We start from the raw sequence: 27,527 nt of genomic DNA, 5'->3' as shown, positions 1-27,527 counted from the left end.
GCCCCTGCATGGAGAGTGGGGAGGTTTAAAAAAAAAATGCAATTACCTGGTGTAAAGCCCAGCTCTAGTGCCTTTTTCCAGTCCTCCCTCCTTCATGTGAGGTGAGTGAAATTAAAAAAAACAAAAAATGAAACTTCCAGCCAATGCAAACAACAGTTTGACTATTTGCATGGAGTTTTGGGTGGGCAACATTTAACCAAATTAGAGGCAATGACAACATTCTCCTTGTGTGCAAGCTTGAGGATGGAGCATTGTGTGGGAAAAGACAAATGAATTCCCAGCAAATGCTATGTAGCAGAAAATTAAAAAATGAAAATGCAAATTGGCTGGTGTAAAGCCATCTTCCCAAGTTCCTCCCTACTGGAACGTGGTGATTGGTAGGGGGCAGTTTTGAAGTTATAAACCATTGCAAAGGGGCAGCAAGGAGTATAGCAATCCAGAGCAAAGAAAGTGCTCACGTGTTGAGGTTTGGCAACATGACGGGAGCTTTTAAGTAAATGCATTTGGTTGTTGTAAAGCCCAGCTTCTATAACCATCCCAGCATCCTTCCCCACGTGAAAGCCTTTGGTACAAGATGGCAAAGAAAATGTGACCAGCAGGTAACATGACATTGCCAGTGTTTGGTGGAAAGGGCACAAAATGAAAATAAACAATTGCAACAACAGTCAAACCCCCTAGCTCCCCTGCGTGGTATGTGGAGCAAACATGGAGTTTTTAGTAAATCGCCATTGGCAGCTGTTAAGCCAAAGTCTTGTGACTGGGAAAAGGGCCATGGAATAGTGTAAAAAAAGTGCATACTGGCGAACTTGAAGTTTCATATTGAAAATTTTCAAAAAATACATAGGCCCAGGCGAATTGATTTATCCCACATTCGCTGCACAATGTAATATTTTGGCATTTATAAGCAAAGCTCCACCCATTCATAGTGTCAAAGCTTTGGGCTTTTGATGGATGGTGCCTATGGGCGGCCAAGGTGAGCCCACGTGCAGGCACAAATCTCGAGGCGATGGAGGAGGTGACTGAGTGGAGACCAGGTGGACCCCAGATAGGCACGTTTCTCAAGGCAAATAGGCAAATTTTGCAGAGAAGGGTCAACTTAACCAGTGAGTAGGTTGGAGAGGATTCAATGAAGTGCATGATTTCGCGGGCCAAAGATGCACGCGAGTTACACCTTGCAAAATGGTGAAAAGAGGTAAAGATCGTGCATGTTTCAGGAGATCGGATAGTCTGCGTTGTTTCACAAAGGAAAGTTGCTCGTGAGTTAAGCCATGTGAAATGGCAAAAAGCCCAGGGCGAAAATGCAATGTTAAAGAGTGAGCAAGTTTGGAGCACATCGACGGCTCGCGCGATTTCAGAGCTTGAAGATGCACGAAAGTTAAGGGTCGCGAAATGGCGAAAGCCAGGTGGCAATGTGACATGGTGGTCCAGCAGGCGGGTCCCGTCCCAGTGGCGTATAGGTGGTGGTGACATGGCACATGTGTGGCATACAGGTGGACAGACAAGTGGCAGTGATGTGGTCGACAAGTGGTAGAATGATGAGGTGTCATCTGAGGTGGCACCCAGTGGACCCCATCGACCAATCAGAGGTTGCCACGTGGCAAGGCGTCAGAGCACAAAAGAGCCAAAAAATCAAAATTAAAATCAGATTAATGATATAGTTTCAACTATATTAAAAAATGAAAAATTTAAATGATTGTGTACACTTGAAGAATTAATTCGCTCAAGGCTCAATTTTTTGCCAAAATACCAAGTATTATATATCGTCGGAAAGCTCTCGGGATAAAGAATCTGATCAAGTAGTTTGTTTCAATAGATATGGGATATTTTGAGAGAAGTGTCCATGGGAATGAAGAAGATATTTTTGCAGTTAAGGAAAACGAAGATACATGGCATGTTTTGATGGATTCTGATACTTTTCCCTCTCCTTCTTATTCCCAATTCTTCTCAATTGTAGAGGTTCCAGTTTTTTTTGAGAGATTTTCTCCAAGGGAGAAATCCGAAATTGCAGGTTCCAGTGATGGGATCTCTTTATTTGTGCAAATGACAGTGTGTTCTTCTATGTTTTTAGTGTTGTCTTTACTATAGGTTTTGTTTCAGTTTGCAGGTTCACACATATGCAAGGCATGTGTGAGTTTCCATGAATTTGTCTCCAAAATGTACTTAGATTTATATAATTTCATATTATCAAGGATAATTTGAGTTGTCTCTTTTAGATTCCTCTAAGAGTGTAATGTTTGTCTTTTGGGTATTCTTCAAGGAAGGATTTAAATCCTAAAACCCAGCATTAATGATTTTGAATGCATATAGGATATATATATATATATATATATATATATATATATATATATATGGTTTTGTGACAGAGTAGAGGATTGTATTAATGTAAGGCATTGATACATGAAAAGTTAATGTTGAAAAGAACTTGCATCTGAGATTTCTCTTCCAGTTTTATGCATGACTCTGTGGTCTGGATATGGCACTGGTCTTTTGTAACATTGAAGGGTTGTCAGAACATCTTTTAAAAATCCAAAATCAGAATATCTTTTATGTTTTATGTTATGTGGAAGTGTCCCTCCATCTCATGATCCAAACATTGTTGAGTTGTCAATGTAGATTTAGCCTATCTACAGTACCCTCCTTGTTTTTGAACCGTTTATGAGATCTATCTGCTTTATTGATACTGTCATATGTGGGTAATGAGTTTGAATTTTAAGCATCAAAGGTATACTCACCTAGGTTTTGCAGAGCCTGAAGAGTAGAAGGATTCATATCCTTGTCATGTTGTCCAAGTCCTGAGGTTCTTCATAGATCAATTGCAGGTGTTCTTGGGTTATCACTTTTGGTGAACAACAAAAATGGCGACTCTGCTGGGGAATTGCTGAATAAGAATTGCCTAATTTCATATCCAGCCAGTCTGTTCATTGTATATGCACAGAGTTGAAAGTGAATTTATGAGTTAGAAAGTGTTCCTTATTCTGGATCTGCAAGTATCCATGAGTTTCATGTTATATTTTATGAAAGGTAACAGTAAATTGTATTTGTTCAAAGTTGTAAGAAGCTTTTGTAGTTGTATACAAACTTTTCCCCAATTCCTTATTGGGTGGCGACTCTGTGGTTCATACCAGTGTTAAATAGCCTAGAAGAGTGTTGATTGCATCAAGATTGAAAGAGAAATAGAGAATTAAATAAGTGTTGAATGGCGTTCTGCTGTTCAAAATATCCTCTGTGCAAGAGGTGGCGACTTCGATGTAAAAGACCGTGCTAAAAGTGAAGTAAATCTCCAGATCTACAAGTCTTACAGCTGCAAATCTCCAGGTATTTTCAGAGGTTTTAAATGCAAGATATCTCTTCTGAAAATTTGAATGTGTAATGTTGTTTTCCCATTTAGTGAATAGCACTAGTCTAGAGGGAAAGAAGAATCACAAAATAAATTTGCATAGCTATTCTGCAGAAATATCTAGTGTTTATGATCTTCCGTAGTGTGCAAATTTAGGAAAAACTTTGAGTCAAGCAATGTTATGAATAGTTTCAGTATAAGGATACTTTCTTAAAGTTTTTATCCAAAGTTGTATAATCATTTGTGGGAGTAAGAAGGAAAATGAACAGTGAAGTTTTTCAGCCTTGTGTATTTCCATATATGACCATGCCTAGTAAAGTAGAACGACCATGTAGTAGGAAGAGTTTCAGTATGAAGTATTATGCTGCTCTGAACTTTGAAGGTATTTCGAGTTACCCAAATCCCATACCCATAGAAATTAGAGAGTATTTTCCAATTTTCAATGGGAAAAAAATAGAATCAGCATGTCAACATGTTAAAAGATTTTTAGATTTGATAGGAGAATTTGAAATTTGTCAAGAAGATGTATGCATGAAATTGTTTGTTCAGTCATTGAAAGAGGATGCAAGGGATTGATTTTCTTTTTTGCCAGTAAATTCTATTTCCTTATGGGAGGAATTGACTTAAGATTTCATGGATCAATTTGATAAAAAGATGAGTGATTATGACTTGCTGAAAGAATTCACTTATATACAAATCGGGGAAGATGAATTGGTACCAACATTCAATATCAGATTTTCACAAGCTTTGTCTAAAGTTTCTAGAAAGTATAAACTTGATGATAAAGTATGTCTGGATGTTTATATGAGTGCATTTGATGAGAAGATGGGTTTCTTACTAAGAAACAAAGAACCCAAAACTTTGTATGAAGCTTTTAACACAGCTAGGGATATGGAAAATAACTTGAAATTTGGGATAGCCAAGAAATTCGTGTCTGCTGTTGTTTCATGCCAAAGTACCTTCAATGGTGAAATACCATGTGAAGCTAAGCAAGTCATTCCATGTCTAGGTGCATCAAGCTTTGGAGTTCCAAATGGCTTTGTTGATGCATGTGTTTCAGATTTGAATGAGAGTCAAGAACCTTTGTTGTTAATGTCGGTTGTCTCTCACAGTAAAAATGGCGACTTTGCTGGGGAAGTGTTGTAATAATTCATGTTGAATCGAATCCCATGAGTCTAGCCAAAATTTATTTGGCGAAGAGCCTTAGAAGTGTAGAAATCTGAAAGTCATTTTCAGATTTGGAAGTGTGTACCTTGAAAATTTTTGTTGCTAAGAAATTCAAAAATATTGTGTGACTCTGCTGTGTGGTGAGACCCAGAAATCTAAAAGTGTTCAGAGTGAAGATCAGTGGTTAAGTTTTATTCCTCTTCAGGGAGGTGGCAACTCTGTAAGAACGAACCTGAAATTTGGAGGAGTTCTTCAAATTTCCAATCAGAAGTGAAGTGAACAGTAGCAACAATTTTTCTCTGGGTATTCCTCAAAGTATTAATGAGACAATTCATGTTCCTTATGAGGTGAAAAAGTCACCGTTAAAAGGAAAAGAAATTTACAGTGTGCATACTTCATGTTTTTGAAATAAATTTCAATTAAATGATCAAAGAAGTATGTAGTTCTGAAGTTAATGACTGCAAGGTTTTAAAAGAATTTATAAAATAGTAAGATGCATGCCCGATGGATCTAGATGTAGTTCCTAGATCTCCAAATCCTTTGTCAAATCTGAAAGAGATTGACAAAGAGATTGCAATATGTCTTCAAGATATCCAAGATAAATTTGTTTGGTTTTTAAGAAGAAAAGTAGGGAAAAGAAAAGAAGAGTCATCATATGTTTTCTATGAAAGATTTATAGCTGTATTGAATGAGCTTTCAGCTGATGCTAGACCCCATGAGTCTGTTTGAGTTATTTTTAGAGTTTGATGAGCCTGATTTAGTTAATTGGTCTACAACCTTGAGAGAAGAAAGTGTCACATGTATCAAAGAATGGATGGGTGAGATTGAGCTAAATAAATCTGAAAATGCACATAATATTGAGTATACCAATGCTGACAGTGAAATTGGTGAATACCAAAGTAATGGAGATGAATCTGTGAATAGGGATATCTCTTGTGATTTTGAAAATGATTCTTATGATCAGCATGACAGTATCGAATTTTGTTCTCAGTATGAGGAGGATGAAAATATAGATTGTTGTTCTAATGTGCATGATTGTAACTCTCTAGAGTTTTCAGATTTGAATAGTATGAACGATAGTATTGTTAAGTTCAATCCACAAGATGTTTGCAACCCTAGTTATGAAACTATGTTGCAACATATAGAAGCACTTTATGAGCAACATGATAAAGGCTATGATGCAGATGTGAGTTGTTGTAATGATGAAATGAATGTGTATAAAGACATGAGTATTGCTGATCCAATACCTTTATCAGATTGGGACAATGTTTACAGCTCAGAGGATGAAGCCAAGGAAACTGAAAATGAAGAAGGAGGTTCACTATGTAGTGAGCAAATTTCAGCACTCTTAGCTGCTGATTTTCAGAGATGTGGATTCAAAAATGTGCCTAATCTTTCATACCCATTCAGTATATGTTTTGATACTGATGATGTTTTTGAGGGTGTGAAAAATGATACATATGATGTTGATTCTCTTCCTATGTTTGATAGACAAAATGATGATGCATATATGGTTGATAGGTATGATGATGTAGATTCATATGTTGATATGAACTCTAGTTTTGATATGCATTATGTGGATCTACCTTTTAAAAGACATGACAAATTTGAGGTATTTTTCTCAGATTTGCAAGGAGTAAATGAACCATTGGCAAATAAAAATCATGTATTTTCATGGGTGCAAAATGCTGATAGTTTTTGTGATCAGCAAGTTGAAGTGCAGTCATGTTATGAGGAAGTTTTCCTCTCTAGTTTGCAGGATATTATTGTGAAAGAGTGTTTATTATTTTAGCAAACTAGCAATAAGGATCTGTCTGATATTCCCAACTTTCGGAGGGAGTCAGATTACTTCTCATTTCAGCAGAGAAGTGATGGTAAAGAGTATGGCGCTCTTACGTCACCTAGTGATCAGCCCTTTCAGCATTTGTTTGGTTTTCAAGGATTTTATGACTATGAACATGCTGCTGATAATGCTTTATGTGACCAGCTAATTAGAAGTGGAAGTGTTTTTGATCAGGCAGATTGGAATGATGATCTCAACTTACCTCTGGTTAGTGGAAACGAAAATCAAGTGTTTGATAGAGGTAAGAATTGATTTCAGTTTTGATGGCCTGGGGCCATTTATAATTTGTAAATTTTGTGTAGTCGCTTTGCTTTCAGTTGTGTGGTTTTCAATAAAGTGCCCTGCTATTTGGGTAAAATAAGGAAGCCCTGTTTTCCAGAAATGAGATGAGAAGAGAAGAATGATCCGTTTTTGGGTGGTCTGCTTAACCAAAGATTCTATGTTCTTGTGTTAATCTTGCAATCAACCATCCCCAGTCAAAGCCACTATTGGGACTCATTAAATTTGAGTCAAGTTTAGAGGCCCATTTCAAAATTTTGCTTTGCATTTCCAAATAAGTCAGTTTGAATGGCCTAGTTTGTGAGAGGGTAAAATGGAATCGGTTGATTTTCAGAGGGTAAGGCTCAAAATATATGTCCTTCACCTTTCATTTGGCCTATCCAGTGATGTGCAACTTTCAGAATTCAGTTTGGATAAGTTTATGAGGTACCCATTTTGAGGGGTGAGCTGAAAGTGCATTTTAGGCACAAATGCAGATTTTATTGAGTAGCCTACTTTGATGAGTGATTACATCTTTTGCCCTATTTATTTTCATGAATAAATTCAAAGTGGATTCAATTCTATGCATAAATCTGAGTCAGCCTACAAAATTTCAAGTCCTAATGAATCCATTTGCTCAGTTTTCAAAGCCAAATCCATTTGTAGTTTGTGTGTTTTGGCAAGTCCCTGTTTCGCATAAGTGTAAAAGTTGCCTCAATGGGTGTCATGTCATAATGTTTATTCCAGGCTAATGTTGGTATAGATGATGAGCTACGTTTCAAATTTCAAGCCTCTGCCAATCCGTTTGATCGGTTTTCAAAAGGGTTCATTTAGCCATCATTTTCAGTTATCCATACTTTCAGTGCTATATTAGTTAAAGTAGTTGTTTTTATGAGCACACCATTTGCATCCAGTCAGGCTTTTGGTCAAATTGAGAATTCAAAGATTTAGTATGTATTTCAAGGTACCCGTGTTTCAAATTTGAGGTTCTACGGAGGTCGTTTGATATTTTTGAGAAAGGCATCATGTGTTGCTAGAACATTGACTTCATAAGGTCCGTAGTGTCAACAAAGCCAGTTGGTCATTTTCGCCAATTAATATCTCTTCGCTCGGGACTTAGTCTTGAGAAACCGCTTGGCAGAGTTCATCCTTGTATATCAAAGTACACGCCTGTCAGATGGCAAGGTCCAGAAAGATGTTTTGACTGACTTGAAAAATACGTCTTCGCGATTAAATGCGAAAATGTGGCGCAAGTGCCTGAAAGTTGTAAAATGCAATTTTATGATCCAAAAATGATGCCGATCATTCCCAGAGGTATGTTTGAGGTCTGCGAAGCATTCCAGAGGTCAGTTGTATGAAAACAAATTTTTTTTTAGCCGAACCCACTTTGGGGCCCGACTTGGCTGGCCACTTCATGCATTTTTTCAGGCAAAGTTTGAATTGTTGTTTTAAATCATATGTTATATGATTTAAGAATAAAAGAGAAACATTTAGAGGAAGAATGAGCAAACAAGAGGAGGAGAGGAACTGGAAAGAACAAATGAATCTTGTTCCTCTATTGACCGATGGAAGGCTCCAACAGATGCATTGCCAAGTCAAAATGGTAGCAATATCCCTCTACATGGTGGTTGACCCAAGCGTATACAAATCAAACAAATGCAATAATGGCAGATGCAGCTGCATTTGAGGTGGAGTATGGAGGAAATTCAGTAATTTTTAAAGCTTTCAGAATTTGCCTTTGGCCGGTGTAAAGCCCAGATTTTACAATCTTTCAACATACTCCTCCCCCAAGTGGAAATTAATGAAGCCCTTGCATGGAGAGTGGGGAGGTTTCAAACAAATATGCAATTACCTGGTGTAAAGCCCAGCTCTAGTGCCTTTTTCCAGTCCTCCCTCCTTCACGTGAGGTGAGTGAAATTAAAAAAAAAACAAAAAATGAAACTTCCGGCCAATGCAAACAACAGTTTGACTATTTGCATGGAGTTTTTTGTGGGCAACATTTAACCAAATCAGAGGCAATGAGAACATTCTCCTTGTGTGCAAGCTTGAGGATGGAGCATGGTGTGGGAAAAGACAAATAAATTCCTAGCAAATGCTATGTAGCAGAAAATTAAAAAACGAAAATGCAAATTGGCTGGTGTAAAGCCATCTTCCCAAGCTCCTCCTTGCTGGAACGTGGTGATTGGTAGGGGGCAGTTTTGAAGTTATAAACCATTGCAAAGGGGCAGCAAGGAGTATAGCAATCCAGAGCAAAGAAAGTGCTCACATTTTGAGGTTTGGTAGCATGACAGGAGCTTTTAAGTAAATGCATTTGGCTGTTGTAAAGCCCAACTTCTACAACCATCCCAGCATCCTTCCCCATGTGAAAGCCTTTGGTACAAGATGGCAAAGCAAATGTGAGCAATAGGTAACATGACTTTGCCAGTGTCTGGTGAAAAGGGCACAAAATGAAAACAAAAAAATGCAACAACAGTCAAACCCCCTAGCTCCCCTATGTGGTATGTGGAGCAAACATGGAGTTTTCAGTAAATCGCCATTGGCAGTTGTTAAGCCAAACTCTCATGACTGGGAAAAGGGTCGTGGAATGGTGTAAAGAAAGTGCATACTGGCAAACTTGAAGTTTATATTAAAAATTTTCAAAAAATACATAGTCCCAGGCGAATTGCTTTATCCCACATTCATTGCGCAATGTAATATTTTGGCATTTATAAGCAAAGCTCCACCCATTCATAGTGTCAAAGCTTTGGGCTTTTGACGAACGATGTCTATGGGCACCAAAGGGGGGCCCACGCATGGGCACGGATCCTTAGGCAATGGAGGAGGTGACTGAGTGGTGATCGGGTGGACCCCACATAGGCACGCTTCCCGAAGCAAATAGGTGAATTTTGCAGAGAAGGGTCGGCTTAACTAGTGAGCAGGTTGTAGAGGATCCAACGAAGTGCGTGATTTCATGGGCCAAAGATGCACGTGAGTTACACCCTACGAAATGGCGAAAAGAGGTAAAGATCGTGCATGTTTCGGGAGATCGGATAGTCCGCGCTGTTTCGCAAAGGAAAGTTGCTCGCGAGTTAAGCCATGCGAAATGGTGAAAAGCCCAAGGCAAAAATGCAAGGTTAAAGAGTGAGCAAGTTTGGAGCAGATCGACGGCTCGCGCGATTTTGGAGCTTGAAGATGCACGAAGGTTAAGGGTCGCGAAATGGGGAAAGCTAGGTGGCAATGTGACATGGCGGTCCAGTAGGTGGGTCCTATCCCAGTGGTGCATAGGTGGCGGTGACGTGGCACGCACGTGGCGTACAGGTGGATAGACAAGTGGCAGTTACGTGGTCGACAAGTGGTGGAGTGATGAGGTGTCATCTGAGGTGGCGCCCAGTGGACCCCATCGACCAATCAGAGGTTGCCACGTGGCAAGGTGTCAGAGTACAAAAGAGCCAAAAAATCAAAATTAAAATCGGATTAATGATATAGTTTCAACTATATTAAAAAATGAAAAATTTAAATGATTGTGCACACTTGAAGAATTAATTCGCTCAGGGCTCAATTTTTGGCCAAAATACCAAGTATTATATATCGCCGAAAAGCTCTCGGGATAAGGAATTTGATCAGGTAGTTTGTTTCAATAGATATGGGATATTTCGAGAGAAGTTTCCATGGGAATGAAGAAGATATTTTTGCAGTTAAGGAAAAAGAAGACACATGGCACGTTCTGATGGATTCTGATATTTTTCCCTCTCCTTCTTATTCCCAATTCTTCTCAATTTTAGAGGTTCCAGTTTTTTTTGAGAGATTTTCTCCAAGGGAGAAATCTGAAATTGCAAGTTTCAGTGATGGCATCTCTTTATTTGTGCAAATGACAGTGTGTTCTATGTTTTTAGTGTTGTCTTTACTATAGGTTTTGTTTCAGTTTGTAGTTTCACACATATGCAAGGCATGTGTGAGTTTCCATGAAATTGTCTCCAAAATGTACTCAGATTTATATAATTTCATATTATCAAGGATAATTTGAGTTGTCTCTTTTAGATTCCTCTAAGAGTGTAATGTTTGTCTTTTGGGTATTCTTCAAGGAAGGATTTAAATCCTAAAACCCAACATTAATGATTTTGAATGCATATTAGATATATATATATATATATATATATATATATATATATGGTTTTGTGACAGAGCAGAGGATTGTATTAATGTAAGGCATTGATACATGAAAAGTTAATGTTGAAAAGAACTTGCATCTGAGATTTCTCTTCCAGTTTTATGCATGACTCTGTGGTCTGGATATGGCACTGGTCTTTTGTAACATTGAAGGGTTGTCAGAACATCATTTAAAAATCCAAAATCAGAATATCTTTTATGTTTTATGTTATGTGGAAGTGTCCCTCCATCTCATGATTCAAACATTGTTGAGTTGTCAATGTAGATTTAGCCTATCTACAGTACCCTCCTTGTTTTTGAACTGTTTATGAGATCTATCTGCTTTATTGATACTGTCATATGTGGGTAATGAGTTTGAATTTTAAGCATCAAAGGTATACTCACCTAGGTTTTGTAGAGCCTGAAGAGTAGAAGGATTCATATCCTTGTCATGTTGTCCAAGCCCTGAGGTTCTTCATAGATTGAACTGGCTACTTCATAGATCAATTGTAGGTGTTCTTGGGTTATCACTTTTGGTGAACACCACCCTCCTCTCAATGATCTCTAATTCTAACATTGTATTCATGTAATTTAGGTATCGATGTTATGCCTCCGTTAACGGAGAGAGTTTTATGTGCGAACAAGTGATTTACGCTTTGGTGTTGAGTTTAAGGAGAGATTGGTGTTGCAGGGCCAATATATGTGCTTAAGAAAAACTGTAATCTAGCATTTGGAGATACTATTCTTTCAGATTGTAGTCCAAATCTTATTGTAAGTTAGTGAGACTTCCCTGAGGGTTGTCACCTTCTGAGCTATTATCTTTTCAGCAGTGCACCTGAATGCATGTGCATTCCTCATTATAATATTTTCAAATAATACTGTAGAGTATTATCTTATTTTGGGTAGGTCCCACCATGGTTTTTCCCTTAACCGAGTTTTCCATGTCAAAATTTTGGTGTTATGTTTTGTGCTTTCAATTTGCTTATCTATCTTATTACTATAGTTTATTAGATCTATGTTTTGTGATTAAGTTTTATATTCTAGTGAAGACTGATTCACCCTATGTCCCCTCTCAATCTTCCCTCTTGGCTGCTGCTAACACTTTGTTTATTCTACTAAGAGAAAGGTCTACCAGTGTTACAATAAGAGGTTGAAAAAGATAGTGGAAAGTGCAAATATGAAGGTTGATGATTGTCATGGAAAACATATCAAAGCATGTGGATATGAGTTTGATGATCAAGATGTTATTTGAAAGCCTATGCAGAATGAGATCTTAAAGCAGAATGCTCTGGTAGAGACAATTAATTTGGATATTTCTACTGCCAATGAAGAAGTTCAAGATCCTGAGAATCAGAACAATCAAAAGACTCCGAGGTATGTGAAATTGAATCATTTAGAAAATTTGATTATTGGTGATTAAAATAAAGGTGTGATGACTAGGAGAAGGATTGCTACTCAAGAGATATGTTTGATTTACAAGATTGAACCTAAAGATGTTGCTGAAGCATGTAAAGATGAGAATTGGATAAGAGAAATGGAAGAAGAGATGAACCAGATTGAGAAGAATAACATATGGGAGCTTGTTCCGAGACCTAAAGACATGAATGTGATTGGCACTAAATGAATGTTTCGAAATAAATTGAATGAAGTCAGTGAAGTGGTTAGAAACAAATCAAGGTTGGTATGTAAGGGATGTTCTCAGATGGAAGGAATTGATTATGAGGAGACTTTTGATCTAATAGCTAGAATTGAAGTTGTTAGATTACTACTTGCATATGTTTCTTACAATAATTTCAAGGTATATCAGATGGATGTTAAGTCAGCCTTCTTGAATGGTGATTTAGAAGAGAAAGTCTACATTGAGCAACTGGATGGATTTTCATTATCAAATGACATTGTATACAAATTGAAGAAAGCACTGTATGGACTAGAGAAAGCCCCTAAAACCTAGTATATTAGATTAGACAAGTACTTGATGAAGTTGGGATTCTTTAAAGGTATTGTTGATAGTAATCTATACTTTAAAGTTGATAATGATAACATTTTGATTTTTGAAGTTTTTGTTGATGACATTATTTTTGGAGGAGATGATGATTTGAGTATGAAGTTTGTTGATAATATGAAAAAGGAGTTTGAGATGTCTATGATAGGTGAGATGAAATTCTTCTTAGGATTGCAGATTACACAGACTAGTAAAGACATTTTCATTTCTTAATCTAAGTATGTGAAGGAATTGTTGAAGAACTTTGGGTAAGATGATTCCAAACCTATTGGAACTCCTATAGTGACTGGATGCAAGTTGTCTAAGAATGATGAATCTCAGAAAGTTAATCCAAATTTTTATAGATCTATGGTTGGTGGATTGTTGTACTTAACTTAGACTAGACTAGATATCATGCATGCTATTTTTCTTTGTGCTAGATTTCAGGCTGATCCTAAAGAGACTCATGTTACTACTATGAAGAGGATTTCTAGTTTTCTCAAAGGGGACAATTGACTATGGTTTATGGTATCCAAAGAATGATGATTACATGTTACGTGCTTATACTGGTGATGATTGGGCAAGTAATGTTTATGATCAGAAGAGAACTACTGATGGAGGTTTATTTTTGGGGAAGAAGTTGGTTTCATGGGCGAGTAAGAAACAAGATGCTATATATCTATCTACTGTTGAAGCTAAATACATTGCTTCTGCTAACAATTGTACTCAGGTAGTTTGGATGAAGCAGATGTTGAAGGAAACTAGATTTGTTTATGATGAGCCTACTATTATATAGTGATAATTCAAGTGCTATAAGTATTTCCAAGAATCTACTACTGCATTCTAAAATAAAACATATATCAATTAAATATCACTTCTTGAGGGAGAAAGTCAGTGATGAAGATGTCAAAATGGAGTATGTATCTACAAAGGATCAGATTGCAGATATCATTACTAAGCCTTTGCCTACATATACAATTTTATATTTGAGAGACAAGTTAGGGATTTTTGGCCATCCTGATGAGAACTAGATGCATTAAGATGCATCAATCTGGTGGACTTCAGAGTCTTATATTCTTATTTGGATTGATGAGTTGGTACTATTACTCAGTTGGAGTAGTCAATAAGTGGTTTAGTTCAAATTTTTGAATTTATCCTAAGGGGAAGAGATTGTCCTTCTCAGAGGGAGAGAATAATGATTCACATTTTGTCTTTGGAATTTTCGTTAAAGGGGGAGAGAAGCATGTGAAAAACTGCCTTATCTTTGAATCCTTGTGTGCATGATCTTAGGGGGAGATTGTTGGAGATTATTGGTGATGATTTATTCCTTTGCATTGATTTTTTTCACATTCATATGTTGCCATCAATACCAAAGGTGGAGATTGTTAGATATTGTTGCTGCTGGGATATGTTGTTGTCATTGATGTCACCATATTCATGTGTTTTTATGTTGCAGAGAATTGTTTTGGTGATCTGGTGATTGTAGTGAATTGATCTAGCTGGTTTATCTATTTTATATGTTGATTAAGCTAGAGATACTCTATTCTTTATTGATTTCTTAATGCTATGTGGTGACTTGATTGAGTTGTGGATTCCGGTATGAAGATTGGCTTTTCAATGTTGAGTGTTGCAGAGTTCTGGTGTTTGATCCGTGGTGCTCCGTTATGATCATATCTTTGGTTGTGGATTTGGGAGAGTGTTTGGGATGTTCGAGTGTATCTTCAATTTAGATGGTTCATTATTTGGTGCTCTACAAGTTATCTTTATTGTTTGAGTTGTTGGTGTTGAGTGTTCTTGAGTGTTAGCGTGTTGATTGATAAAGATTTGATTAAGTGGTGTTGGTGCAACTATTATGGATTGTTGTAACATGCTTGTTGGTGTTTCCAAATCATGTCCTATTTGTTTTGGTGGTTTGTGTTGATCATTGTGTACATTGATAAATATCTTATGGGTCCGATGATATTCTTCGTGTTATGTGGTATTTTCAGTGGTGAGATGTGTTGCGGTTGGTCTTGGTGAGATTTTTGGTAGTGATGCACATTTGAGGATTTGATTTGGGTCCATTCTATGTCATCTATGGCATTGCATTAGTTTGGTGGCTGATGTATGTATCATGTGATGCAATTTATGTAATTAGGTGTTAAGGGTTGAGTCGACCTTGTAGTCAAGGTTGATGATTTGTATAAATAGATGTTATATTCATGTAATTTGGGTATTGGTGTTATGTTTACATTATCACAGAGTGGTGTATGTGCAAATAAGTGAATTCATCTTTTGGTGTGGTGTATTGAGCAAAGAATATTGCAGGGCAGACAAATGAGCTTAACCAGAATTGTCATCAAGCATTAGGCGATGTTATTCTTTCAGTTCATCTTAACTGGATTGTAGTCTGAATATCATTGTAAGGTAGTGATCCTTCCTTGATGGTTGTACCATTTTGGGTCATCATATTTTCAGTAGTGATCTCTAGGAAGTGTGCCTAAATGCATGTGTGTTCCCCATTGTACTATTTACACATACTACTGTAGAGTATCATCTCAATATGGGTATGTTCCCACCATGTTTTCTCCATTAATCGTGTTTTCCACATCAAAATTTGGTGTTATGTGTGTTGTTGTTATTTATTTATCTTTGTTCTTATTGTAGTTGATTAGATCTAATTTAATGCTTAAATTGTTTGATCCAGGGAAAACTAATTCAACCCCCCTCTCAGTTTTCTTTCAACCACAAAACCCTAGCCTAACAAAAATATTGAAATACTGAATAGATTTAACCACAAAACCCTAGCCTAACAACAACAAAGATCCACCATAACATATGAAGATTACCTAAGACAATGTAAATCAACAAAATCACAAAGATTATACCATCACATGTCCAATAGGGTTTGGATCTCCATTCTTCCTATGTCCATTGATCTTGTTTGATATATTTGCTCTTAGATTTTATATGTGCACAAGAGCTCAACAAAGAACGGAAATGTGGTTACAAGTAGGCTTGATCACATATGAAAGTTCAAAAGCGTCGTTGGGGAGTTGAATAGTTGAATAGAATGATTAGGGTTGATAATGAAAGAGAGTATCCTCTTATATAGAAGACACTATAAGAAATGGAGGGATAATATTGAGAGGTGTAAAAGATAAATGGTCAGCTAGGATTAGAGGGTAGGTAGAGGAAATAAGAAAATAATGAGAGGGTAGGTAGTGTAGGAATTAAGAGACAAATGACACGTGTCATAAATAGAAAAGGCTAATGAATTAATTAAATAAATAAAGATTTATTTAACTAATAGAGGAAGTGGGATCAATTAAATAAATAAAAGTATTTATTTAAATGAGAAATAAGGCTAGAAGAGGATAAATGAATTAATTAAATAAATAAATATTTATTTAATTAATAGAAGAATTAGGCTAAAATAATTAAATAAATATAAATATTTATTTAATTAGACAGGACACTTTTAGGTGTCTACATTTTGCCCCTCTTTGAGACAATGCAGCTTGTTGCATTGTTTCAAAGAAGATAAGATGAACTGATACAAAGTTGACCCAAGATGGGAATGATATGCCCCCTTGAGAGATTGAATGAAAATGTTTGAAAATATCATAGACAATCTCTTGATAAAAAAGAAAGGCGAGAAAGGACTGACCGCATAGGATAGAGTGATAGAATCACGAGATAAAGAAGATCGACTCGGGAGACTAGGGCTAGTGTAGTCTATAAGATAGACTACAAGGGAAAACATTTTCATTGTCATCCACACATCTAAGAGATTAGAGTGCAGAGAGAGAAGAGAACAGTCATGAGTCAGCAGCGATGGCGTTGGTGCACAGATTCAATCGTATTCGTCGATATCAAAGGCCAGCAGATGCAGGAGAGTTGGTAAGTACCACAAAACCTCCTTGTACTTTGTTGCATTTGTAGACACCTAAAAATGTCTCATTGATCATGTACAAATTATTCCTTTAATTGATTAAATAATTCTTTAATTATTTAATTAAGTTAATTAATCTTATTCTTCTAATTTCATATTTCCTAATCATCTTACTAATTATTTTATTTCCTATTTTATCATCATTTAATCATTTTAACCATTTTATAAATATTAATTAAATATTAATTATTTAATTAATTATGGTTAATTCCCCAATTTAAGTAGTCTTTATTATTTAAATAAACTAATTATTCAATTTTTACCTCTAATCATCTAATCATTTAACAATTTTCTAAATATTAATTAAATATTTATTATTTAATTAATTGTCATTTAATCCTTTAAATTAAAAAATCTTTATTATTTAATTAAATTCTATTCCCAAATAATTAAATAGTTTCTTTAAATTATTTAATTAAGTAATTAATTCTTCCATTTCCAAATCCCCAAATTCTAATTTCATTTAATTTCTTATTTCTTCTAATTTCTTCCAAATTCAAATACATGTGCATGATTTCAAAAACCAAATTGAAAATCAAAGTCAAGTTCTAAATATATTCAAATACTAAATTGTATTAAATAAATTCAATTATTTGAATTAAAGTCTCATGCAAAGATTAAATTGAAAATCTAAATCTAAATGCAAGCACATGCTAAATTAATTAATTAAATCATTTATCTCTTCAACTTCTATTTTCCATCTTCCATTTAGCTTTTTCTAATTTAAGCTTTCTGTGTCATCTTCTTTATTTCCCCCAATCATTCTTTTCCTTCCTTCAATCAGCTTTTTCTCAATCAGTTGACTCAATTAATCTATTCCATCTATTGAGTTCCACTCCTACAATCAACAGTTCAACTATCAATTTTCATTTGAGCTCACCTGAGTTCCACCTCTTGATCAATCTGTTCTACCTTTCAATCAATCTCATCCAAAAATCTATAAATTGAGCATCCAATCTCCATTTTAAATAATCACAAACTTTGAATGTTTGTGTCACTTGCAGGTTACCAGTGCAATATCTATGAGCCATCATACCACAAAGAAGAGAAGAGCAATGGAAGCGATATGCAATCTTGGAATAGGGAGTTTTTATTGAATTGATTTATAATTCTTATTTCTTGATATTGCATTATTTCATTGTCTTGTTTGTTAGATTCTTTGATTAGATAGGGATTCGTGATTTCCCTTTTGATTTCTAATTGAATACTTGTTATTAAGATGAATTTTACATGCATACATTTTGGTGAACCTGACGTGAACTAACAACAATTTTATCTTTTTTGTGTTCTATGTGGATTTTGTAGATCGTACAATTTTTATTTTATTTTTTTGTAGGTTGCACGAATTTTGAGAAAATATTTTCCATCATGCAATCGAGCTTACATCATCACGCAATTGCATAGAGATAATCACGCATTCAACCCTTCAGGGTCACGCATTCATTCTGACAGGGTCACGCAATTGCCCTATCCAGATCGCGTGATCGTCCTTTCTGCATCACACATCCGTAGGGTTAATTGTTGTTTAAATTTTTCTTTTGTCTGTTATTTTATCTATCTAATTCTGTCTCAAATTAGGTTAATTAGGGATCAAATTGCTTTTATTTCATGATTTGATTATAACAGTTTATGGCAAGAAAAGTACAGTTTAGGATTTCAGGTGCAAGAAGGACGAAACAACGAAGAAGAGAAGCCAAACACTATCAAAAGGTTCTCTAGGCAAAAAAATTGATATAGGATTCGAAAGAGCAACTTGCCTTAGATAGATATAATAGCTTATTTCTTTCTTATATAGTTAAATACGATCTAATCAATATTGAATGGATGATGAGAGATTTGGCTAAGGCTTCACAATTGGTTTTGCAGGTTCCTGATCGGGTTTAGTTTCCTTTTATTTTTTTTGTTTTTAACTTTTACTGTTGTCTGCCTTCTGTCACACAATTACCTTGTTGGTGCTATGCAATTGATCAATCTTCATCACGCATTCGATCTATTAGAATTACGCATTAGTTCTATCAAGTTCATGCATTCAGTCTGTAAGTATCACGCAATCACGCAGGCATGATTATGCATTAGTTTCTATCAAATTTTGAGTTTCTATTTTTTGTTGTTTGGACTTTACTACTAATCTTCTGTTTACAGCCTGTGATGGATTTGCAAAGAGGATTAGATTAGTTATTTTTCATGCACACTTTACACTTCATTTTTGGTACTTAAAATAAACAACAGTTAAAATGGACATGCATGGATAACTTTGCACTTCATTTTTGGTGCTTAAAATCAACAACAGTTAAAATGCACATGCATGGATAATCTCACACTTCATTGTTGGTGCTTAAAATGAACATGGGCTTAAATTGATATGAATGTATCTCACACTTGGTTTTTCATGCTTAAAATCAACAAATGGTTAAAAATTGACATGTATGCCTTCATATTTTGATTTGGTGTTTAAAATAGACATGCAATGCATATCTAACACCTAAATTTGGGCTATAAAACGAACATGAATCAGGCTGCATTAGATTAAATCATTTGTCTTTTTCTTAAGGTAAAGAATTTTTATTGTGTCTAGGGTGGACCTACTATTGCACTAACTGACTTTCCACCCGCCTTCGGGGTCTTGGGAGAAAGAAGGAAGGTGACAATGACATCCAAATTTTATTTTATTCTACATAGTGAGGGGTATCTTTGATTGGGGATTTCATCACCCCACAAAGGTACTTTGAATTGGGATGCATTGGGGATATCATCTCTCCCAGCATACTCTTGAGTGGGTTTTTTGAGCCACTATATAAATATACTACTAGGTCCCAGAGAAAACTGAGAGGGGGGGGGTGAATCAGTTGTCTAATAAATTCAAACCAAAAACAACTTACTCAACTTAATGCTTAATACCAGTAAACCAGTTAAGTATGCCGATAGATAGTGTTAATAGTTAATTTCTATACCAGTAAATATTAATGCATGAAACATAAACACAAAGTCATCCACAACACATAACACCAATATTTGTACGTGGAAACCCTGTAAGGGGAAAAACTACGGTGGGAAACCTTACCCACAATCAGATGATACTATTGCAGATAGTAAGTGTACATAAATGGGGTCTGCACATGCAAAAAGGCCAACAACCTAGAGCTCACTGCTCAATCACAAAAAGGGAGTCACACTAACTATAGTTGGATGGTTAAATCCATTAAGAACGTAATACACAAAATAGCATCTTCATATGTTGGATTCAGTACCAGTGTAATGCTGATATGCTTCCACAAAAACCTAGCTTCACCTTCAAATGATGTCTTCATGTATAGCTCTACTTAATCTCACATATACCTTCTCACAATTCTTTTTCGCATTCCACATTCGATCTTACAAATAAGATCTTACATTTATATCATAACCTAAGACCAATTTTAGTAGGTCGGCTCTCCAAGATATTACAATAAAACATTTTACAAATAATATAATATCCGATGCAATAACCGATTAAACATGTTGGCTTAAAGCATTTAAAACAATAATTAATCATCTCCATAGCGTGTCATGCTGATCTGGAAAAGATAAGCCTACCGGTGTAACCCTAGGCATATAAAATGAAGGTTACTACTATAAATGAGTTGAGAACAATACCTAATACATCAGTAACTAGGGATACATTGATTGGAAAACTTTCAACCTTTGAAATTGAGGAATTTGGTCCTGTTGCTACTATAAAGATAGATTTGGCCTTTAAAGCACCAACATCATCTGCTCCATCATTTGACAAATCAGACCTGAAAGCCTTTTATGCAAGAGAACTTGAAGAAACCAGGAAGGAGAATGAAGAGCTTGAAGAACTTGAAGCACTATTTGCAAGGAAAATGCCAAAAGGTCCAGTTGGAAGTAAGTATGAAGGTAAAGCACCCTTTAAATGTTTTAACTGCAATAAGATTGGTCATATGGCTTTGAGATGCCCTGATAGACATGCTAGACTAAGAGAAGAAGCAAGGAGAACATACAAGCCTAATCTTGAATATTAGAGATACAAATTTAGGAAGAACAAAGACAAATCTTGTTACATTGTTGATGAAGGTGTGACTGATGATTTTGATGAGGATCCAGCAAACAATGGATGGGTTTTTGTTGGTATAACAGAGGATCAACCGACACCTACTGGTCAACTGGTAGAAGAAGCCCTAGTAGCTAAAGTTGAAGGAAAGGATGAATGGATCATTGACTCAGGATGCTCACATCACATGATAGGAGACAAAGGTAAATTCTTGAACTTTCAAGAATACAATGGAGGTTTAGTAAGATTTGGAGATGACCAAGCCTGTTCAATCAGAGGTAAGGGTTCAATATCTCTTGATGGTAAGCATAACATAGACAATGTCTACTATGTTGAAGGATTAAAGCATAATCTTTTAAGTGTTCGTCAATTAGTTGAGAAGGGATTTCAGTTACAATTTAAAAATGGAAAATGCAAAATCATGAATAGAACTGGTTTGGAAATTGCAACCGATAATTAGACTAGAGGTAATATCTTTCATTTGAATAACAGTGAAAAGGCATGCTTGATTGCACATATAGATGAAATTTGGTTATGGCATAAGAGACTATATCATGTAAACTTTTATTGCATGGTAAAAATTAGTACTTCTAAGGCAGTTAGAGATCTACCTAAAATTGTGAAACCTCAGAATACAATTTGTAAGGAATGTCAATTTGGAAAACAAGTTAGAGCTAGTTTCAAAAGTATTCCAGAAAAATCCAATAATGCTCTTGATTTAATTCACACTGATTTATGTGGTCCAGTTAGAACTAAAAGCTTACAAGGTGATAGATATTTCATGCTAATTATTGATGACTATTCTAGAATGTGTTGGGTTACTTTTCTTAGAGAAAAATTAGAAGCACTTGGAAAGTTCAAACTATTCAAAGCAATGGTTGAAAATGAAACCGGTAAGAAAATCAAATGTTTAAGATCAGATCAAGGAGGAGAATTCACATCTAAGGACTTTAATACATTCTTTAAAGTGAATGGAATCAGAAGACAGTTAACAACACCTCAGACACCACAATAGAATGGAGTTGTTGAAAGGAAAAACAAAACTATCTTGGATGCAGCAAGAAGTATGTTATCAAAAACAAATATACCACATGTGTATTGGAGAGAGGCAGTAGCACTATTGTCTATACATTCAACAAAGTTCACATCAAAGGTGAAATCGGTAAGACCCCTCATGAACTATGGTTTGGTAATACTCCTACTCTTAAGTATTTCAGAATTTTTGGAAGTAAATGTTATATTAGAAGAGATGAGTATATTGGCAAATTTGATCCTAGAAGTGATGAAGGAATATTTCTTGGTTATTCATCTAAGAGCAAGGCATATAGATGTTTTAACAAGAGATTACAGAAAATTGTTGAGAGTACAAATGTAAAGATTGATGAACAATTCATAGGAACTTCAAGGTATATAGACTTTGAACTGACAATAGAAATTGTGACAAATGAACCTACACCAAATCCACTGGTACAGAATGAAGCTCTAGTTACCTCGGTATCATCAGAGGATTCCAAGGTAATTGAAGAACAACAACAAACTAAGACACCCCGGTATGTAAGATTGAATCATTCTGAAGATTAGATAATTGGAAACAAATTTAAAGGAGTTATGACAAGAGGAAGATTGGCAAATGAAGAGGTATGTCTTATTTCTCAAATTGAACCATCATCTATCAATGAGGCATGTGAAGATAAATTTTGGATTAAAGCTATGGAAGAAGAATTAGCACAAATTGAGAAAAATAATACTTGGACATTAGTTCCCTAGCCTAAAGATAAAAATGTAATTGGAACCAAATGGGTATTTAGAAACAAACTTAATGAAGATGGTAAGGTTGTCAGAAATAAAGCAAGACTAGTGTGTAAGGGATATTCTCAGAAAGAAGGAGTTGATTACAATGAAACCTTTGCACCGGTAGCTAGAATTGAGGCAGTCAGATTATTCTTGGCTTTTGTAGTTCACAAGGACTACAAAGTTTATCAAATGGATATTAAATGTGCATTTTTGAATGGAGATCTTGAAGAAGTATATATTGAACAACCTGATGGATTTTCTTTAACAGATGACAATGATATGGTTTGCAGGTTAAGAAAAGCATGGATTAAAACAAGCCCCAAGAGCTTGGTATTCAAGGTTGGATAAGTATCTTTTAAAGATTGGTTTTACTAAAGGAAATGCAGATAGAAATTTATATTACAAAATAACTAATGATGACATCTTGATTATTGAAGTATTTTTTGATGATATAATCTTTGGAGGAGAAGATGGATTATGTAAAGAATTTTCTATTAAAATGCAGCAAGAATTTGAAATGTCTATGATTGGAGAAATAAAATTCTTTTTAGGATTGCAGATTTCACAGACTGATAAAGGTATATTTTTGAGTCAATCCAAGTAATTGAAAGAATTACTAAAGAAATTTGGGATGGAGAACTCTAAACCGATAAGCACACCTATGACTACAAATGACAAATTATCTCAAAGGGATGAATCTACACCTATTAATCCAACTAGATACAAATCTATGATAGGAGGTTTACTGTATTTGACACAAACCAGGCCTGATATTATGAATGCAGTATGTATTGTTTCTAGATTTCAAAGTAATCCTAGGGAAAATTATGAATCATTTATAAAAAGGATTTTCCGGTACTTACAAGGCATAGTAAATCTTGGATTATGGTATCCTAGAGATGAAAATTTTGACCTATGTGCATACACAGATGCAAATTGGGCAGGAGATGTGGATGATAGAAAAAGAACCACTGGAGGAGCATTCTTTCTTGGAAAAAGATTAGTTTCTTGGTTGAGTAAGAAACAGAGTTGTACATCTTTATCAACAGTAGAATCAGAATATGTTGCAGCAGCAACTAACTATACACAGGTAGTATGGCTTAAACAAATGTTGAAAGACATAAAGGTAAAATGCAAGGAACCCATTACTATATATTGTGATAAAACTATAGCAATTGATATATCTAAGAATCTGGCACTACATTTTAAAACAAAACATGTTTCTATCAAACTTAATTTTCTAAGGGAAAAAGTTGAAGAAAAAGAGATAAAACTGGTTTATGTGAATACTAAAGAACAACTTGTAGATATTTTCACAAAATCTTTGCCTAAGGAGACCTTTGAATATCTCAGAGATCAGCTTGGAGTCATACCACCACCGGTAGAGACTTAGACAGTTGATGATTGTCATCAACGAACAGAATTGAAAGACAAATCTTTTACTCCGGTCTTTGATGAGGAAGCTACTTCTCAGGGGGAGTAGTTGGTATTTTGTATGAACTTGATTTTTTTTGTAACTTTGGCATTTGATGTCAAAGGGGGAGAGATATCTATGGAAAAACACATTATCTTTTGAGGAGAGATTGGTATTAAAGATTAATCTTTGGATAAACACATGTTGCTCCCAGGGGGAGAAATTGTTGTTTAAAGGAGATTGTTGGTTTTCGGTATTTGGCATTTATGTTTTGGCACTTTGATGGTTTTTCCATCTTGTGTTGCCATCAATGCCAAAGGGGGAGATTGTTGGTATTTTTGTATGGTTTTGTCATTGATGTCAACACCTACTAAAAACTAGCACTTTGGAGATCCAGCAACATTCACCGGCAAGCAAGTAACTATTGCACAGTTACTGGTATATGGTTCACCGACAGGATATAATATTTACTGGTACCTAGAATGACATGGAAGACACTTGGTAATGACGAAGACATCGTGTGGATACTTTGTTTTAAATAATGAATCATTGGTATATTCATATTTGCATATTTGTTTTTACTGGCAAATAGGTCTAGGGTTATCTAGGGTTACACTGGTAGGTTTATCTTCTCCAGATTAGCATGGCACGCTATGGAGATGGTTTATTATTTTTGTAAATGCATTAAGACAATATGTTCAATTGGTTATTGCATCATATATTATATTGTATGTAATATGTTTTTTTTGTAAATATCTTGTAGAGCCGACCTACTAAAATTGGTCTTAGGGTATGGTATAAATATAAGATCTTATTTGTAAGATCGAATGTGCAATGCAAAAAAAGAATTGTGTAAAGGTATATGCAAGATTAAGCAAAGGTATACACGAAGACATCATTTGAAGGTGAAGCTAGGTTTTTGTAGAAGCATATCAGCATTACACCAGTACTGAATCCAGCATATGAAGATGCTATTTTGTGTAGTACATTCTTATTGGATTTAACCATCCAACTGTAGTTAGTGTGACTCCCATTTTGTGTTTGAGCAGTGAGCTCTAGGTTGTTGGCCTTTTTGCATGTGCAGACCCCATTTATGTACACTTACTATCTGTAGTAGTATCATCTGATTGTGGGTAAGGTTTCCCATCATGGTTTTTCCCCTTACAGGGTTTCCATGTACAAATATTAGTGTTATGTGTTGTGGATGACTTTATGTTTATGTTTCATGCATTAATCCTTACCGGTATAGAGATTTACTATTAACACTGTCTACCGGCATACTTAACTAGTTTACCGGTATTAAGCATTAAGTTGGTTAAATGGTTTTTGGTTTAAATTTATTAGACAACTAATTCACCCCCCCCCCCCCCCGCCTCCTCTCAATTGTCTCTAGGACATAACACTTGTAAGTACTGGAAAATCCTTTTTACTACTGATTCATGATTTTCTCTAGGATTACTTTGAAATCTAGAAACAATACATACTACATTCATAATATCAGGTCTGGTTTGTGTCAAATACAGTAAACCTCCTATCATAGATTTGTATCTAGTTGGATTAACAGGTGTAGATTCATCCCTTTGAGATAATTTGTCATTTGTAGTCATAGGTGTGCTTACCAATTTAGAGTTCTCCATCCCAAATTTCTTTAGTAACTCTTTCAAGTATTTGGATTGACTCAAGAATATACCTTTGTCAGTCTATGAAATCTGCAATCCTAAAAGGAATTTTATTTCTCCAATCATAGACATTTCAAATTCTTGCTACATTTTAATATAAAATTCTTTACATAATCCATCTTCTCCTCCAAAGATTATATCATCAACGAATACTTCTATAATCAAGATGTCATCATTAGTTATTTTGTAATATAAATTGTTGTCTGCATTTCCTTTAGTAAAACCAATCTTTAAAAGATACTTATCCAATCTTGCATACCAATCTCTTGGGGCTTGTTTCAGTCCATATAGAGCTTTTATTAACCTGCAAACCATATCATTGTCATCTATCAAACAAAATCCATCAGTTTGTTCAATGTATACTTCCTCTTCAAGATCTCCATTCAAAAATGCACATTTAATATCCATTTGATAAACTTTGTAGTACTTGTGAGCTACAAAAGCCAAGAATAATCTGGCTGCCTCAATTCTAGCTATCGGTGCAAAGGTTTCATTGTAATCAACTTCTTCTTTCTGAGAATATCCCTTACATACTAGTGTTACTTTATTTTTGACAACCTTACCATCTTCATTAAGTTTGTTTCTAAATACCCATTTGGTTCCAAATACATTTTTATCTTTAGGCTGGGGAACTAATGTCCAAGTATTATTTTTCTCAATTTGTCCTAATTCTTCTTCGACAGCTTTAATCCAAAATTTATCTTCACATGCCTCATTAACAGATGATGGTTCAATTTGAGAAATAAGACATACCTCTTCATTTTCCAATCTTCCTCTTGTCATAACTCCTTTAAATTTGTTTCCAATTATCTGATCTTCAGAATGATTCAATCTTACATACCGGGGTGTCTTAGTTTGTTGTAGTTCTTCAATTACTGTGGAATCTTCTGATGGTATCGGGGTAATTGGATCTTCATTCTCTACTGGTGGATTTAGTGTAGGTTCATTTGTCATAGTTTTTGTTGCCGGTTCAGAGTCTATATACCTTGAAGTTCCTCTGAATTGTTCATCAATCTTTACATTTGTGCTCTCAACAATTTTCTGCAATCTCTTGTTAAAACATCTATATGCCTTGGTCTTAGATGAATAACCAAGAAATATTCCTTCATCACTTCTAGGATCAAATTTTCCAATATACTCATCTCTTCTAATATAACATTTACTTCCAAAATTTTTGAAATACTTAAGAGTAGGAGTATTACCAAACCATAGTTCATGAGGTGTCTTACCAGTTTCACCTTTGATGTGAGCTTTGTTGAATGTATAGACTGTTGTGCTGACTGCTTCTTTCCAATACACATGTGGTAAATTTGCTTCGGATAACATATTTCTTGCTGCATCCAAGATAGTTCTATTTTTCCTTTTAACAACTCCATTCTGCTGTGGTGTCTGAGTGCTGATAGCTGTCTTCTGATTCCATTCACTTCACGGAATGTATTAAAGTCTTTAGATGTGAATTCACCTCCTTGATCTGATCTTAAACATTTGATTTTCTTACCGGTTTCATTTTCAACCATTGCTTTGAACAGTTTGAACTTTCCAAGTGCTTCTGATTTTTCTCTAAGAAAAGTAACCCAACACATTCTAGAATAATCATCAATAATTAGCATGAAATATCTATCACCTTGTAAGCTTTTAGTTCTAGCTAGACCACATAAATCAGTGTGAATCAAATCAAGAGCATTATTGGATTTTTCTGGAATACTTTCGAAACTAGCTCTAACTTGTTTTCCAAATTGACATTCCTTACAAATTGTATTATGAGGATTCACAATTTTAGGTAGATCTCTAATTGCCTTAGAAGTACTGATCTTTACCATGCAATCAAAGTTTACATGATAGAGTCTCTTATTCCATAACGAACTTTCATCTATATGTGCAATCAAGCATGCCTTTTCACTTTTATTCAAGTGAAAGATATTACCTCTAGTCTGATTACCGGTT

Source organism: Cryptomeria japonica, chromosome 7 (genome assembly GCF_030272615.1).
Source record: "Cryptomeria japonica chromosome 7, Sugi_1.0, whole genome shotgun sequence".
In the NCBI taxonomy this organism is placed as follows: Eukaryota; Viridiplantae; Streptophyta; class Pinopsida; order Cupressales; family Cupressaceae; genus Cryptomeria; species Cryptomeria japonica.
This window is presented reverse-complemented; position numbering follows the sequence as displayed.